The sequence below is a fragment of the Canis aureus genome, chromosome 17 (assembly GCF_053574225.1).
Source record: "Canis aureus isolate CA01 chromosome 17, VMU_Caureus_v.1.0, whole genome shotgun sequence".
NCBI lineage: Eukaryota > Metazoa > Chordata > Mammalia > Carnivora > Canidae > Canis > Canis aureus.
Genome location: NC_135627.1, coordinates 40,210,647 through 40,225,899, shown reverse-complemented (window position 1 = coordinate 40,225,899; position 15,253 = coordinate 40,210,647).

The window sequence follows — 15,253 nt, the reverse complement described above, 5'->3', positions numbered from 1 at the left end:
AAATTTGGCAGTGGGACTTGGGATATTATTCATTACCTATGCCAACATTTTGTTTTTTATACTGCATTCTATATTATATTTTATTATGCATTTATGAATTATATGTACAGATTATACTCTTGAGAACATTCACTTTATTGTATTACTTTCTATGTTTCTTTTAGTAATCAAAAATATCTGTGTGTTTTTGAAAGAACTGTTCTGTATTTACTTTAAGAATTCTGTAGATTGTATAAATAACTAGATTTCTGTTTTCATGTTCACTGATTAATGACAAAACTCTAACCCACTACTGGCAAAGATATAGGATTTATGGTACCTACTTTTATAATAACCTCATTTCTAGCTACATTTTATGTCTTTATGTCTTTGAATTTCTGTAGTCCATCTTCTTCAAGTTACCTGGTTCTATATAATGCATGTCACTGGGTGCTGAGTTTGATCAATTAATAAAGTCAGTTAAGCTCAAGGTTTAAATCATTTTCAAATTATTGTAAACTTCTAATCATTTAAGATTTAGTTCAGAGGACTACCTCAAATTATTGTCTTTACCTCAAATTTCTTCTTTTTTTAAAAAATGAAATGTCCTTTGATATATAAAATTTTGGCATAGAATGATCTCCTTTATAAACTCACCAGCAGGGTGTCTGGGTGACTCAATTAGGTAAGCATCGGCCTTTGGCTCAGGTCATAATCCCAAGGCCCTGGGTTTGAGTCCAGCATTAAACTCTTTCCTCAGTGGGGGGATGTCTGCTTCTTCCTTCTTCTGCCTGCCACTCTGCCTACTTGTGCTATCTCTCTCTCTCTTTCCCTATCAAACAAACAAAAAAATATTAAAAAAAAAAAACTCACTGGCAATCTAGGAAATATTGAAATACAGTAAATTTGATAAATGCTGGATAGATATGACCCTTGGCTATTGGTGTTTATGCTCTTCCCTGGAGCAAAGTCCAGATCATTCCAGATGTTATAGCAACTCCGTCTTAGCCCATTACTCTAATTAATCTACACTTATTACCAGGGCTTCCATATTGCAAATAGAAAGTCAAAGAAGATACAGTATTAGTGAACTTTCTGATATTAATTAGGAGGGAAAAAAAAAGCCTCTAAACATTTCTGATATAGTAAATTCTTTGATCTATAACAATACCACATACATTCCCAATACACATTTGAAATAAAAGCTTGAAGACATAAGAAAATATGCTCAAAATAGAAATTATTGCTGAAGCTAGCCAGATGCCTTTTCATTCTCATAAATTGCTAAGTTATACTACACACATATGGCTTTTAGATATCCAAATATTATTAAAATATAAAAATTACAATTTCTTTCCCTACTGAGAATAAAAGCACTAACAAGTTTCTTACCATAAGGAAGAAACAAATTCTTAATATCCAAAATATAAATAGTTTATATCTATAGCTTAATCACCTTAAAGACAGGAGGAATGTGGTTGAAGAGTTGCATTAAGTTGCATTAAGTCCTGCTTCAGAGTAAACAGTTGCTTCATAACATGAAAGCAAATTCATATATTTAAAAGAAATATAAAAAGACCACAAAACTAAGGTGACATTGTGCATTGTTAAATTTATGATAATTATGCTTTTGGCCTTAATTTGCAAATGTCTAAACACATAAAGCAAAAACTTCTGAAATTCAATTCAACTTATATTCAAAGATAAAAACAAGGTGGAGCTCCTGAATGGCTGAGTCTATGAAGTGGCCAACTCATGATACCGGCTCAGGTCTTGATCTCAGGATCATGAGATCGAGCCCTGTAAAGGGCTCTGTGCTCAGCATTGAGTCAGTTTAAGATTATCTCTCTCCCTCTCTCTCTCCCCTCACCCTCACTCATTCTCTCTCTCTCAAATAAATAAATCTTTAAAGATAAAACAAGGATATTGTATATTTTTTGGATTGTTTCTCACCCTTTAATTGTCTTCTATGCCTAAATTAAATAAATCACAGAAATCCTTTCTAATGTACATTGGTTACCACAAGAATTATGATTCCTAAGTATTGATGCCCACTAGAAATAACTTCCAAGGAGTTAGATTAAGGATAAGTTCCAACATGGCAAATGTTTGAAAAGAATGTTTTCCCATGCCCCATCACTTCTATGAAATACTGGAAGTCTGGTTGGCTTTCAGGGCATTTTATTCCACCAGGTAGCTAAACTCAAAAGTTTGCATCTGATACTGTTCTACAAGCTCATTTCAGCCCAATCACTGGACTTCATTCTAATTTATTGTTTTAGAAATGAGAATAATGTTACTGGCATTTGTGAAATTGTGTACTGCAGAGCTCTTGAATAAGAATAGTCTAGGGTGTTGTTAAAAATGCATATCCCTGAATGGTGCCATATCTCTATCACATCAGAATATAAACTGTGGAGGCCAAGGAGATTGCATTTTTTTTAAATTTTTTTTTATTTATTTATGATAGTCACAGAGAGAGAGAGAGGCGCAGAGACACAGGCAGAGGGAGAAGCAGGCTCCATGCACCGGGAGCCCGATGTGGGATTCAATCCCGGGTCTCCAGGATGCGCCCTGGGCCAAAGGCAGGCACCAAACCGCTGCGCCACCCAGGGATCCCGGAGATTGCATTTTTAATAAATTTTGTATTCAATACGTATGCAACAAACCTTAAGAGCAACTAAACTAGGCTAACAATAAGGATATAAGAAGAAGAGGGAGAGGATCTAATGAAAATTCCAGGTCCTTCCAGACATGAAGTAATTGCCCTCTTCCTGGACCTTCACATTGGCGTGAGCAGGAGGCAAGGGGCATCTGAGAGACTCCAGTACTCTGGTTGGGACTTCTGTCTTATTTTTCTTCATTGTAGTTATCAGTGTCTGACAAACAATAGATAGTTTACTTCTTATTGCTCTCACTAGCATTTATGTACAGAGGCAGAAGGAACAGTTTGTCAATAAGCATTTTATGAATGAGCAAATGAATTAAATGTTTGTATGTAACATTACCCTTTATATATCCATGAAGTTACCATGAATTTATGACAAATTCTATAGCCCCCTGACTGTGAAGGTGATTCTAGTTCCTCAGTAACTGAGGGGGTGGATCCCAGTATTATAAAAGCAGAGGATTCTTTTTTTTTTTTTGCTGTCCTTGATGTTGGAATGCCCTCTCCCACTACCTCTTACCTCCAGATGAATAAATGATAGTCTTATAAATAATCTCTAAGCCTTCAATCATCTCTTCTGTGAAAAGTTCCTGGTGCTTTTAGACATCATTCATAAAATTTCAGCCATCATTCTTAATAAAAACCTCATAACTAAAATAAAAGTATAATAATGATTTAAATATGATCATCTAACAATAATATTCACATTGTTAACGTTTGATCATTGGTTTTAAAATCAAAAACCTGTCACTGACACCCACTGATTTTTTTTTTCTTTTTCTTTCAATGTTCAGTTTCCTTACTGATTCCCATCTCTCTAAAGGGCAGATGGAGGCAGCTGGGCGATGGCAAGGGATGTTCATTTGAAGATACTGCCCAGATTGAAGATTTTGCCCACATGCCTAAAGGTTCTCTCCCAGGAAAAGTACTCTCAAACCACTGTCTGGGTCTCCTTGCTTCCAGGATCCAGTTACCCACCTCAGAACAGTCTGGGAGAGCTCTTCAGGAAAGCAGGATGTGGAGTATCACAGGGACCAACCATACTTCTCAAAATATGGCAGCGCCACAGAGAAAGTGTCCTCATTGGAGTATTTGCACCAAAAGTCATTCAACACAAAGGTCATCATGGGCAGGCAAGCAAAGGAATCCCTGGTCTTCAGCTTAGCAGCCAGTACCTCTTCATCTTCATCTATCTCCTCATGAGCGGAGGCAGCATGCTTTTCTCCTCTTTCTGCTTAGGCTTGAGATTCTACTTTTCCTCCTGTGGACTGTTTCTGTGAAATGTCCTTTTGGGGCGGTACATCTGCGAACATTTTAGCCTCACACTGGGCTGTTTCACCTTTCCACAAACAACATGAACATGGGACTGGTTAATGCAGATGAGGAACCAGTGGTTGATATCGGGTAAGACTTGGTTGAGGGAATGCCCCAACACCTATTGATAGAGCCACAGCAGGGTGCAGACAACTGTGAAGTTAGCCAGTGTCACATGTTCTCCACCAAAAAAGTCTTCATTTCCAAATAAGCATCCAGCAGCCCCAGAAGTTACCCTACCTCTTTATTTCCATGCTCTGTAGCCTGCATGATGCCCAAGGTGGACAGGCCATGGCTGGTAGCACTAGGTGGCTATCAATGAAGTTCACCCAACATGCCAATATGCCACCTGCTGTTTCTAGAGTACATCCTTGCAGTCCCTCTTTGCTCAAATGCGGTGACATTACTCTCCAATACACAGGATTCACGGTCACCCCTCAAGTGCTGGAAATTTGCTGGAAATTCACGGAGAAATTTAAGGGTGTAGCTGGTTTGGACAAAGTGGAAACGGGGTGTTAATGACAAATGCCAACCTGAACCACACTGTACTGAGCTGCAATTAGAGCCTTAAAGGCCTTTTAGTTTTCAGGGTATATTTACAGGATTATTTCACAGAGAAAGGGGCCACTGATTGTTCTTTAGCAGCTTTGCATTATCCTTACATCTTCATTACAACCATCACTGCCATTCCATTCCTCCCTTGTTCTCTAGACAGCACCATTGTGAATGATAACTAATCGATCACTTATCTAGTCCATCTTCAATCCTCTCATGTATTGCCAGAACGCTCTTTGAAAAATGCATATCCAAGTAAAACACATACCCACTTAAAACTTTTCTATGTTTCCATATCACTCACTGGATAAAATCCATAATCATTTCATTGATGTAGAAGGATCTCCATTTTCTGGACCTTAACTATTACTGCAAATGATTGCTGACAAATTTCCGTCATTTTCCTCCTCCACCAGACAAAACTATTTATGATTTCCCAAGAATATAAAAGAGTTTTCTTCCTCTGTGCCTTGGCATATGTTCTCTCATTTTGAAAAGGTCTCCTGCCTACTTAAGGACCTGGAAAATGGCTACTCAATTCTAACTTGAGTATATTGTTTGTATGAAAATGTCTCTGACCTCCCAGTGTTTGTCATTTATTACCGCCTTATGTTTCCCTTACGTTTTATAGGATCTTGTCACTGGCACTCTTTACATGGTTCTGAAATTATTTCCCTTTTTTTTATTATTCTATTTATTTGAAAGACAGCATGTGAGAGAAAGTAAAAGTTGGGGGAGGGGGGGAGAAGGCAGAGGGAGATGGAGAAGCAGACTCCTTGCTGAGAAGGGAGCCTGACGCTGGGCTTAATCCCAGGACCTTGAGATCATGATCTGAGCCGAAGGCAGACACCCAACCAACTAAGCCACCCAGATGCCCCTAAAATTATTTCTTTATGTGAAACAAATCAATCACTTTGAGCTTTTTTTTTTACTATTAACTTTTAAAGAAAAGTCTAAACAACCATATTTTTAATCACTTGACTTCCCGCTCTCTGAGCCACAGAAAATCAAACAATGGATGAGTTCCAAATTCAGGGTTTTCCAGTCAATAGACTGAATAGAAAACAAAGATCAACTACGTGATCATATTTTACCTTTCAGCAATTCGAACTGGAAGACATAGGAGCAATAAAGTAGCTTTTAGCAGAAGATAAATCTAGAAAGACCTGCTCAAGGAAACCCTGAAATACTTTGTTAGGTAAGGAAGAGCATCATTCATGCTGGAGTGATGAGGAAAGAATAGTTAGGAGTAAACAGGAGCTATATGGCAAATCAAATATCTGTGCACAATGGAGAGCAAGACAAAGTAAACTTGTAGTAAAAGAGAGAAATAGAATCTGGAGGGCCATGAGTCATTATATAGCAGAACACATAACCATTAATAATCTTGTCTGATCTACAGCTGATGTTCTTATTGTACAGCCTGAGATCCCGCCCGCCAACCCTGCCAAAAAAACTCCTGTATGTTCCTAAATTTTCACATTGGTCTGCTATATTATAATTTCTATCTCCTTATGGCCTAATTATGCAATTTTCTTGAATAAACAGTTATTCTTAAAATAACTTCTTATTTATTTATTTATTTATTTATTTATTTATTCTTTAGAAAGAGAGGCAGAGGAAGAAGCAGGCTCTATGCAGGGAGCCTGATGTGGGACTTGATCCCGGGACTCCAGGATCATGCACTGGGCTGGAGGCAGGCACCAAACCGCTGAGCCACCCAGGCATCCCCTACTGGAGTTAACTTGAGTGACTCTCTTCTTTTTAACCATGAGGTCCTAACTAGAACAACTTTGCCCACCACAATATGAATTTCACACAGGCTAGGATACTCTCTTCTTTCTAGTTATATTTCTGGTATATAGTAAGCATTTTTCTTTTCCTCAGTGCTAGATACCATTAACATGCCTGAGTCTGTCCCCGAAATCCTTTTGCTTGCCTTATAAGTTGCCGATTTATTACAAGCAGGAGAGTTACAGTTAATAATCTCTTACAGTAACTACCATGAGGGAGTAGAGAGAGGACAGCTGGTCAAGCTAAATTATCTGAAGAAAAGAATTAGATAATCAAACTTCCTAACTCACATATGAACAAGTAATTCAAGGTGAATTGTATCCCACAGTGACCACAATGGGGAACAGTGAAGATAGTAAAAGTGGCTGGTCATTGAGTCCAGAGAACAATAGAAATCTATAACATCTGATATGGCTACTGAAATGAGTACTTTTACAGGGTCTATTTGCAAAGCATTCTCATTTCCCCCAAACTCCCTCAGTTGAGGCTCTTAGCCAGCCCTTAAATTCTGCATAATGATTTGTTCAGGTGACACCATTCATCCAAAACTTCAGTTAACTCCACACACCCTCACATTCTTCAGCCTCTTCCTAGATCTGGAAACCTTTCATTTTAGACTTTCACATAACACAAAGTCTTATGTAATGGAAGTACCTACCCATCATCCTAAGATCTTCTCTCAGTACTTTAAATGATCCTGTATATCACTTTCCACCCTAGAGCAAAGTTACCCTTGGTAACTCAAAGATGATTTATTCCTTTTTGGGTGATAAAGTTATCTTTAAAGCATCCCTTTTGCTGGAGACCTTCATGAAACAGGAAAAATAACATACGCAAAATTAGATTTTGGCAGAATATGCTAAAACTGTAATGAACAATGAATCAACGGGTGATAATTGCAGTAAAGCCAAGTAGCCAAATATGATCCTGTAACTTGGTTACCCCTAAAGAGAGTATGTGAAATAGTACTATTACCTAGGCTAAAACCAAATTATTTGGTGATCACAGTAGAAACAATGTAAGCAAAAAAAAAAAAAAAAAAAAAAGAAACAATGTAAGCACACTAATATTTTCAGGGCTCAAGGCCCATTATCATTAATCTAAATAGTCAAGTAATCTGCTTCACTGTTCTTTCTATATTAGGAAGAAGGCCCTTAGTACCTTTGTTAGGTAGCATTTACATACCTAACAGATCAAGAAAACATTCATGCATTAAGGTTCTTCTTATATATGCAAAATTACAGCAATTTTTCTAGAACAGCAAGTTTAGACATTTTTAAAATGCAAGTGTAGAATAGTTAGAAATAATACCTTTAAATGTATAGCATTTTGTGAAAGAGTTGGGGTTGATTGATAACTATACAATGAACAGTCTCAGAATCCAGAATTTCTTAATTAGATTAAAACTATTAGTTCCTCTTATTCTGAATTGGTCCATATTCTCCCAAATAAAATAATTTAGGTGATTATATGAATAGAGACAAATAAAAGAGCCCCTGAGAGTGATATCAGAGAATGATAAGGGAAGTTATTTTTATAGTTTATCAAGGTATAATTACTAGTATATAATTTTTAAAGAGCTATGGAAATCTAAATATACTCATACTATTTTTTATTTTGCAAAGATTATTAACTAATCTGTGGATTCCTTCATTGTTTTTCCCAATTTGGACAATTATTAGGGTAACAATTCATCTGTACCTGGATTTAATGGTAAAAAATATGAGTCTCATTTACTCCAAAATTATTCTTAGTGTAGCTATAACTGCATCAATTGGACAGTGTTAAAAAGCCTTCTGCATACAGTTGTGGTATATCATACACTATTTGGTCTTTGTCCCCAGTTTCTGCCACAGAGCTCCTAAAATTCTTGGAATTCCCTGGGCGTTAAGAGTGATAGGATTGTGTCTTTTGTTCTATGGAGGCAACTCTTGGCCACTCCTAGATAGTGTTAGGATGGGGGCTGATTGCCAGAAATGTCATATATTGATTAGATGCTTGGGATTTTCAGCTCTATTCCCCAACCATCAAGGAAGGGAGAAAGACTGGAAATTGCATTAATTAACACCAAAGGCCAATGATTTCATCAGACATGCCTATAAGATGATAGCAAAAAAAAAAAAAAAAAAACAAAACCTAAATGATGGGATGCAGAGTTGCTGGGTTAGTGTATCCATGGAGGTACTAGGAGAGTGGTATGGCTGGAGAGGGCCTGGAAGCATCACATTCCTTTCCCCCAAAACTTGCCCTCTGAATATCTTCTATTTGGCTATTCCTGAGTTGTATCCTTTATAACAAATTAGTAATGATAAATAAACCACTACCCTGAGTTCTCTAAGACTTCCCAGCAAATTATCAAATCTGAAGGCTGGTTATCGGAAGCCATGCTTTAGTTAGTTCTCTGAACACCTGAGGCAATGAAGGCAGTAGCTAGTCAAAAAGATCAGTGGGAAGAACGAGACCATAGAATACAAACTTAGATTCAATAACTTTTGTTGTTACAGAAAAACATCTTGATATTACCTTGTATTCACAGGAGGGTAAATTTTCCTTTCCTATTATAATGTCACATTCTGAATTTGTTTTTTAAAAAGATGCATTTGAAAATACTAATCTACATTTATTCATATAAGATAGTTTAATGAAATCTCTTGCATTCCTAGGGAGAATGTCTGAGCTTAGGAGAAGAAAAGCTTAAGAAATTATGTGAGTATTTTTAGGCTTCCTATCACCACTAAGATGACAAATGAGGAAGTCTATGTCTTGGAAAGTTCCTCATTTGCTGTGAGAAATGGAGAAAAAGGGAAATTCATGTTAACATAATTATTAAAACCAATATGGAAAATCCCCCTCACTTTCATGATAGTCCTTGAATCAACTTTGAAACTCCACTTTGCTTTCTTTCTTTCCCCTGACAGGTAAGGGTCAAGGAAGCCTTTTAGGCTTAAGGGGAATATTCTGCAAAATAACTATAACATGTATTTCAAAGGCCATTAGCACATGATTTTGTAGAGGGCATGACTTTATTAAAAATGGAATAGAGATACTGGACAATATTGATAAAAAGGAAGTTGTCAGAAATTTTCTAAGCAATCTTTAAAATAGATAAGAGTATATGGTTTTTGTCAGAACTTTTAATCTATGATTCAAGAAGAATAGAAAAGTCTAAGCAAATTTCTATGCAAGCTGTTCAGAACTGAGAGTATACAAATGTCATAATATTAAATAACATGGCAGAAAAGGCACAGCTCCAACAAACATACTTTTTGAATTATCTGTATTTGCATATATCAATGCAAGAAGCTCAATAATTCCACAGGTTACTAACCACTAATTTACAATATCTTCACTTATAAGTGGTAATTCCATCAAGTCAGCAACCTAAATTATCTGTAACTTAATTTTCTGTATCACCACTTATTTTCTATATTACCTCACAGGAGTGTTATGCAGTATGAGTAATTAATGATTATAGCATCTTGAAAATTCAACGTGTCATATTAATGCTAAATAATATAATAGTAATGATGTCAGATGTGTAGTACATCAATGGACATTTGCAAATGATAAACAAATTAAATAAACATATAATTGTCTGAACTATCATTCATCCAAAAGTGAAATTGTTCATATCTATATTTGTCTAATCTAAAGACAGTATTAACTTAATTATTATTCCAATTATTCCGTAGGAAATACACTAGGAAATATATTACAAGTTGAAGTAGGAGGAAACTAGACACCAAAATGTGGTTTTTGCATCCAAAGCTTAAAATCTTTCCAAGAGAAAAAGGTTACACACTTGATTTCACAATCTACTCATGCAACCACGTATTTGCTTAATTCAAAGAATATGTGCATTATTGGTAATATCAGAATCATTCCTATGTTTCCAGTGTTCTGACAGTGTTTTAAAAATTTCTAAAATAATGATATATCCAGTATTTGACAAGATCTGATTTTGAAAACATGTGATCTATTGATCAATAAATTAGAGTTAACTACATAAGTCATATTCATATTCTCTGCATAATAAGGAAAACATATAAAGTAATTATTTCATAGCTAACAAGATATTAGATGTTAGGACATATAAAGTTTACTATTTGACCACTACGTTTCCTTCCTCCTACCACTCTCCACGTTTTGGTTTAGGATATGGAGAAGTCTAGAATTGAGCCCTGTGTTTCATGAAGAAACTCACCAGCAGATGGAGTTGAGGAGGTGGATGTTGAGAGCAAGAGCAGTTTGGTAAAAGGTCTGTTAAACCAGCCAACGGATTCCATTCCCTTAGCCAAAATTATCAGCTCAACTGTGAAAGAATTACAGGAATATCCTTTGAATAGCTAGATAAGAAGTTTTTCTTTTTTCCCTACCTATGGGAAAATGAAGAAGCTGTTATTTCTAATTACTTTTAACCGTGAGGAAATCAGCTTAAGGATGAAGGAAGAGAACAAAAATAAAGAAATGTTAAAGAATCGGATAAGTCCCTCATCAGATTAGGTCTCAAGCCTTTCTTATTTCTACACTATTCAGATACATGAGCCAGTACACCTATTCTACAATGGAAAGGATTGTAAAATGATATGAATGTTGCAATCTTATCTCTTTTATAATGGTGTGAATACTTTATATCAAAATCCCTAGCATATAAATGTGTGTGTGTGTGTGTGTGTGTGTGTGTGTATTTCAAGTACCATGTATGTTTGGTTGTAAAAAATTCAGTACATGTCTTTATTTAAAAAATATTTTTGATGCCTGGTTGATTTGAAATAACCCACAAGTTTGTTTGTTTAGTTGCTGTTATTAACAATATAGGACTCCTAAGATAAGTGTCCTTGTACCTCTTTAATTTTAGATGTTTCCAGTCCAGAGACTCTTTCTTGCTCCTGATATCCTTCATGAATGTTCTTCCTTTTCCTTTTCATGTTCTTTCTTTTCAGTTTATGTCACTGCTTCTGCAATATTACTGACTTATCAACATTTCACAGTGTGGTTTAAAAACTTGCAGCCTAGTAAAACCTTTCTATATCTCTCTGGGTCTCTGGAGTTCAACCTAACTATTAACATGCACACAACTTAGAAAATAATAATTTTTAGATACATACATAGATAACATATATAGATAAATTATAATGATGATTGAACATACATATTATATGTCTATGGAGATGTGTCTACATTATCTCATTTCACTGTATCCCAGATAAGGATTTTACCCTGATACCTACCAGTGTTAAAACTCTATGGAGAACTCCCCACTTCTTAAGTATGGGATGTATAGTGGCTTGCTTCCAGATAATATAATTTGGAAAGAGAAAAAAAAAGGTAATAACTTCATAGTGGAGAAATCTGTCAAATACCACCTGAGCCACGTGATCATGATTAACGTCAATAAGTCATATTGATTCACGTACCCTTGGTATGATGTGATCAGAACAGAAATTCTCTCTGCAGTCTTCCAACCAAAAACCCGTAACCCCAGTCCAATTATAAGAAGCAAATTAGACAAACCCCAGTTGAGGGACATCCCACAAATACATGAGCAGTTCTCTTCAAAATTGTCAAGGTATCAAAAACAAGGGAAGGGAACAAAGGAAGTCTGAGAGGTTCTAGGGCCAAAAGGTGCCTAAGGAGACATGATGACTAATTGCAATGTGGTATCCCTTACGGGATTTTAGAGTAGAAAAAAAAGATATTAGGCAGAAACTAAAGAAATGTGAAAAAAAGTATAAGCTCTAGTTAATAATACCAGTTCATTAATTATGACAGTATACTAATGTAAGAAGTGTGGATATATGGGAACTCTGTCGTATATTCACACTTTTCTGTAACTAAAAAAGTATTCTAAAATAAAAAGATAATTTCAAAACAAACATATTTGGGGTCCTTGAACTGGTTTAAGTTACGTTTTCTAACTTTGAGCCACTAAACTAAGGCCTAAACCAGAAGCAGGCTAAGTGAGCACCTGGGGCCATTTTTCCCATGTCTGTATCATTAAACTCTTATGTCTTGAGCTCTGACATTTAGGTAGAGAAAAAAGTCACACACACAAACACATACACACACATACACAGAAAGAGAAATAAGAGAAAAGCACCCTTCTCCCAGGCTGTGGATCCAACTTTCAACCTGATGGGCTTATGAACAGTAGAGCTGTGCCAGTATAAGGGGTCCAAGCACCTTAGACACCAACACCAAGAGAATTCTTGCCTAGTCTGTTTCTATTTACAGTCCCTCCATTCTTTTCCCTATGGTCTCTCCCATCCACCAATAAATCATCAGTGTCCTTCAGCCACATCATAACTTCTCTCCCTGTGGGTAGATGAAGGAAATACCAAAATATTGACACAATTTATTGTGTATCACTAAAACAACAAATAAATCTTAAATAGCATATGTATTAAAAATGATAATTTTTTTTAAAGTCAATAGAGTATGGTCATAATTTAGGACATATTAGTCACGTATTTTAACAATAGCTCTCATTTTTTTTTTTTAAAGATTTTATTTATTTATTCATGATAGTCACAAAGAGAGAGAGAGAGGCAGAGACACAGGCATAGGGAGAAGCAGGCTCCATGCACCGGGAGCCCGACGTGGGATTCGATCCCGGGTCTCCAGGATTGTGCCCTGGGCCAAAGGCAGGCGCCAAACCGCTGCGCCACCCAGGGATCCCCCTCATTTTTAACTTTAAGGAAAATTATGATGAAAGCCACATGAGATATTTGCTCTTGTTTCTAATTTCATTACCCTCATATGTTAATATTTTATGCAAGAATGGCCGCATTATACTAATTTGTATTTAGTAGGTATATTTTGTGACAATACAACATATGTTTTGTTATGTTGCTTACTACGAACTAAAGTCTCCTGTTAACTTTTTTGCTCTCATGTTAATCCACATTCATCATCATTTTGCACTTTGTCTAGGCTCACTATTGTTTTTACATTGCCAAGTCTTTAATATGAACTTACAGGTGTATAGTTATCTGCTAATGTATTAACAAATTTACCACAATCTTAGAGGCTTAAAATAACACACATTGATTTTGTTATAGTTTGTATGGTCAGAAATTCAGTCACGGCTTAGTTGAACCTTCTGATTAGGGCCTCACAGGCTGTAATCCAAATGTTTAACAGGCTATCTTCTCATTTGTGGTGTGATTGGGGAAGACATTACTTCCAGATTGTTCCATCTTTCCTTCAGATTGTTAGTAGAATTTATTTTCTTGAGGCTATATAGCTGAGGGCTTGACTTCTTGATGGCTATTAGTTGGAGAGTGTCCTCAACTCTGTGAAGCTACCTAGAGTTCCTAGAGGCTGTCCACAGATTTTGCCTATGTGATCTCTCCTAATATAGCCACTTTCCTCATCAAGCCAGCAAGGAGAGTTTCTAGAGCAAGTCAGCTATCAAGATGGATTCTTTCATGATGATATAACATGCCATCACCTTTTCCACATGCTAGTGGTTAGAATCAAATCACAGTTCCTTCTCATACCCAAAGAAAGAAGATTACACATAGGTGTGAATATTAGAAAATGGGAAACATGGCTGGTACCCTTAAAGTCTATCCATTACAATAACAGTTGATACAACATAGTTTGAAGTTATAACTTTGTAGCACCTTTCAAAATATGCCAGAACAGATGTATTTTTATAAGAACTACAGATATATTAGCAGCCACCATATGAATATCTTAAGGTCAAAGTTCAGAACATGTTTTATATAATAGTGCCTTTTATGTAAAAGCAGTTGATTTCACTTAGCCATCCACTTATTTATTTATTTTTACATGCCTATTAATTCGCAAAATCTTTATTTAGAACATCACCCATAAAAATATAATATCGGCAGTTGTATTTTTCTTGAGGAAGGCAAATAAGTACCTTTTTATTCTATTTTATTGATATATTGGAGCCCCATTAATGACTACCTATCCAATAATATAGTTAATTTTTTTTAAATTCCATATGCAGCATTACAAACAGCCACAAAACCTAAGCAATATCATAAAGTATTAAAACTGAGAGCCGTCCTTATTCTTTTGGAAATTATTAGTGATGAGATGTATCAAATAGCAACTTCTGGCTGAATAGCTGATAAAAGCACATATTAAAAGGATAACGCATATTAAACACTCTGGCAGCTAAAAAAAAAAAAAAATTTGAAACTTCCACCTTCTTTTGTGTTAGTCCACCACAGAGCTGAAGAAAAGAAAAGTGCAAAGCAGTACATAGAATCTGAGGGAGTTTGCAATTAGGGGAATTTACTGGCAGGCCTAGTGACAAACACAGTGATCTCCATAGCATCAACACAACATTTTGACATCTTTTTAGACATGTTAACATCTACTTTCTTTAAAGACAGACGTGTTCGTATTTAGTGATTTTGGCTCCTGGACACAGAAGTAGAATTTGAGGTCTTTGCTGAATACAGAGACCAATCCTATTCACTGTGATTTTTTGCTGTTGAAACTAACAATGTAGAACTGAAAAAGAAAGAAATAGAACAGTGTTTATGAGCTTACAATTTTTGAGGCGAGTGACTTTTAAGAGTCTTCAGAATGAAGTGACTGAGCAATATTACAACCATATTTTGAAAACCCTTTAAATGAGCTGTTTGCAATGCTCTCATAAATGCCCTCTTTTCAAGCTCCACCATTTCTGTTTTGTTTCTGCCCATGCATTTGAATGTTGCCCTAGAGGCTAAGGAATATCAGTCATAAGCACTAGAGTCAGACTGTGGCCAGAGTAGATACAGATGTACAAATCCATCTTTCTCCATTTGAACAGTCTGCTATATTCTGCATGCAGCTGCTGGCTCCGGATGGTTTTTAACTCTTCCATAAAATATATTCTGAGAATATTAAGTAGATATTATTTTTCTCTGCATCTACTATCCCTTCTCTATTCCATGATTTGGATGCACAATTTAGATA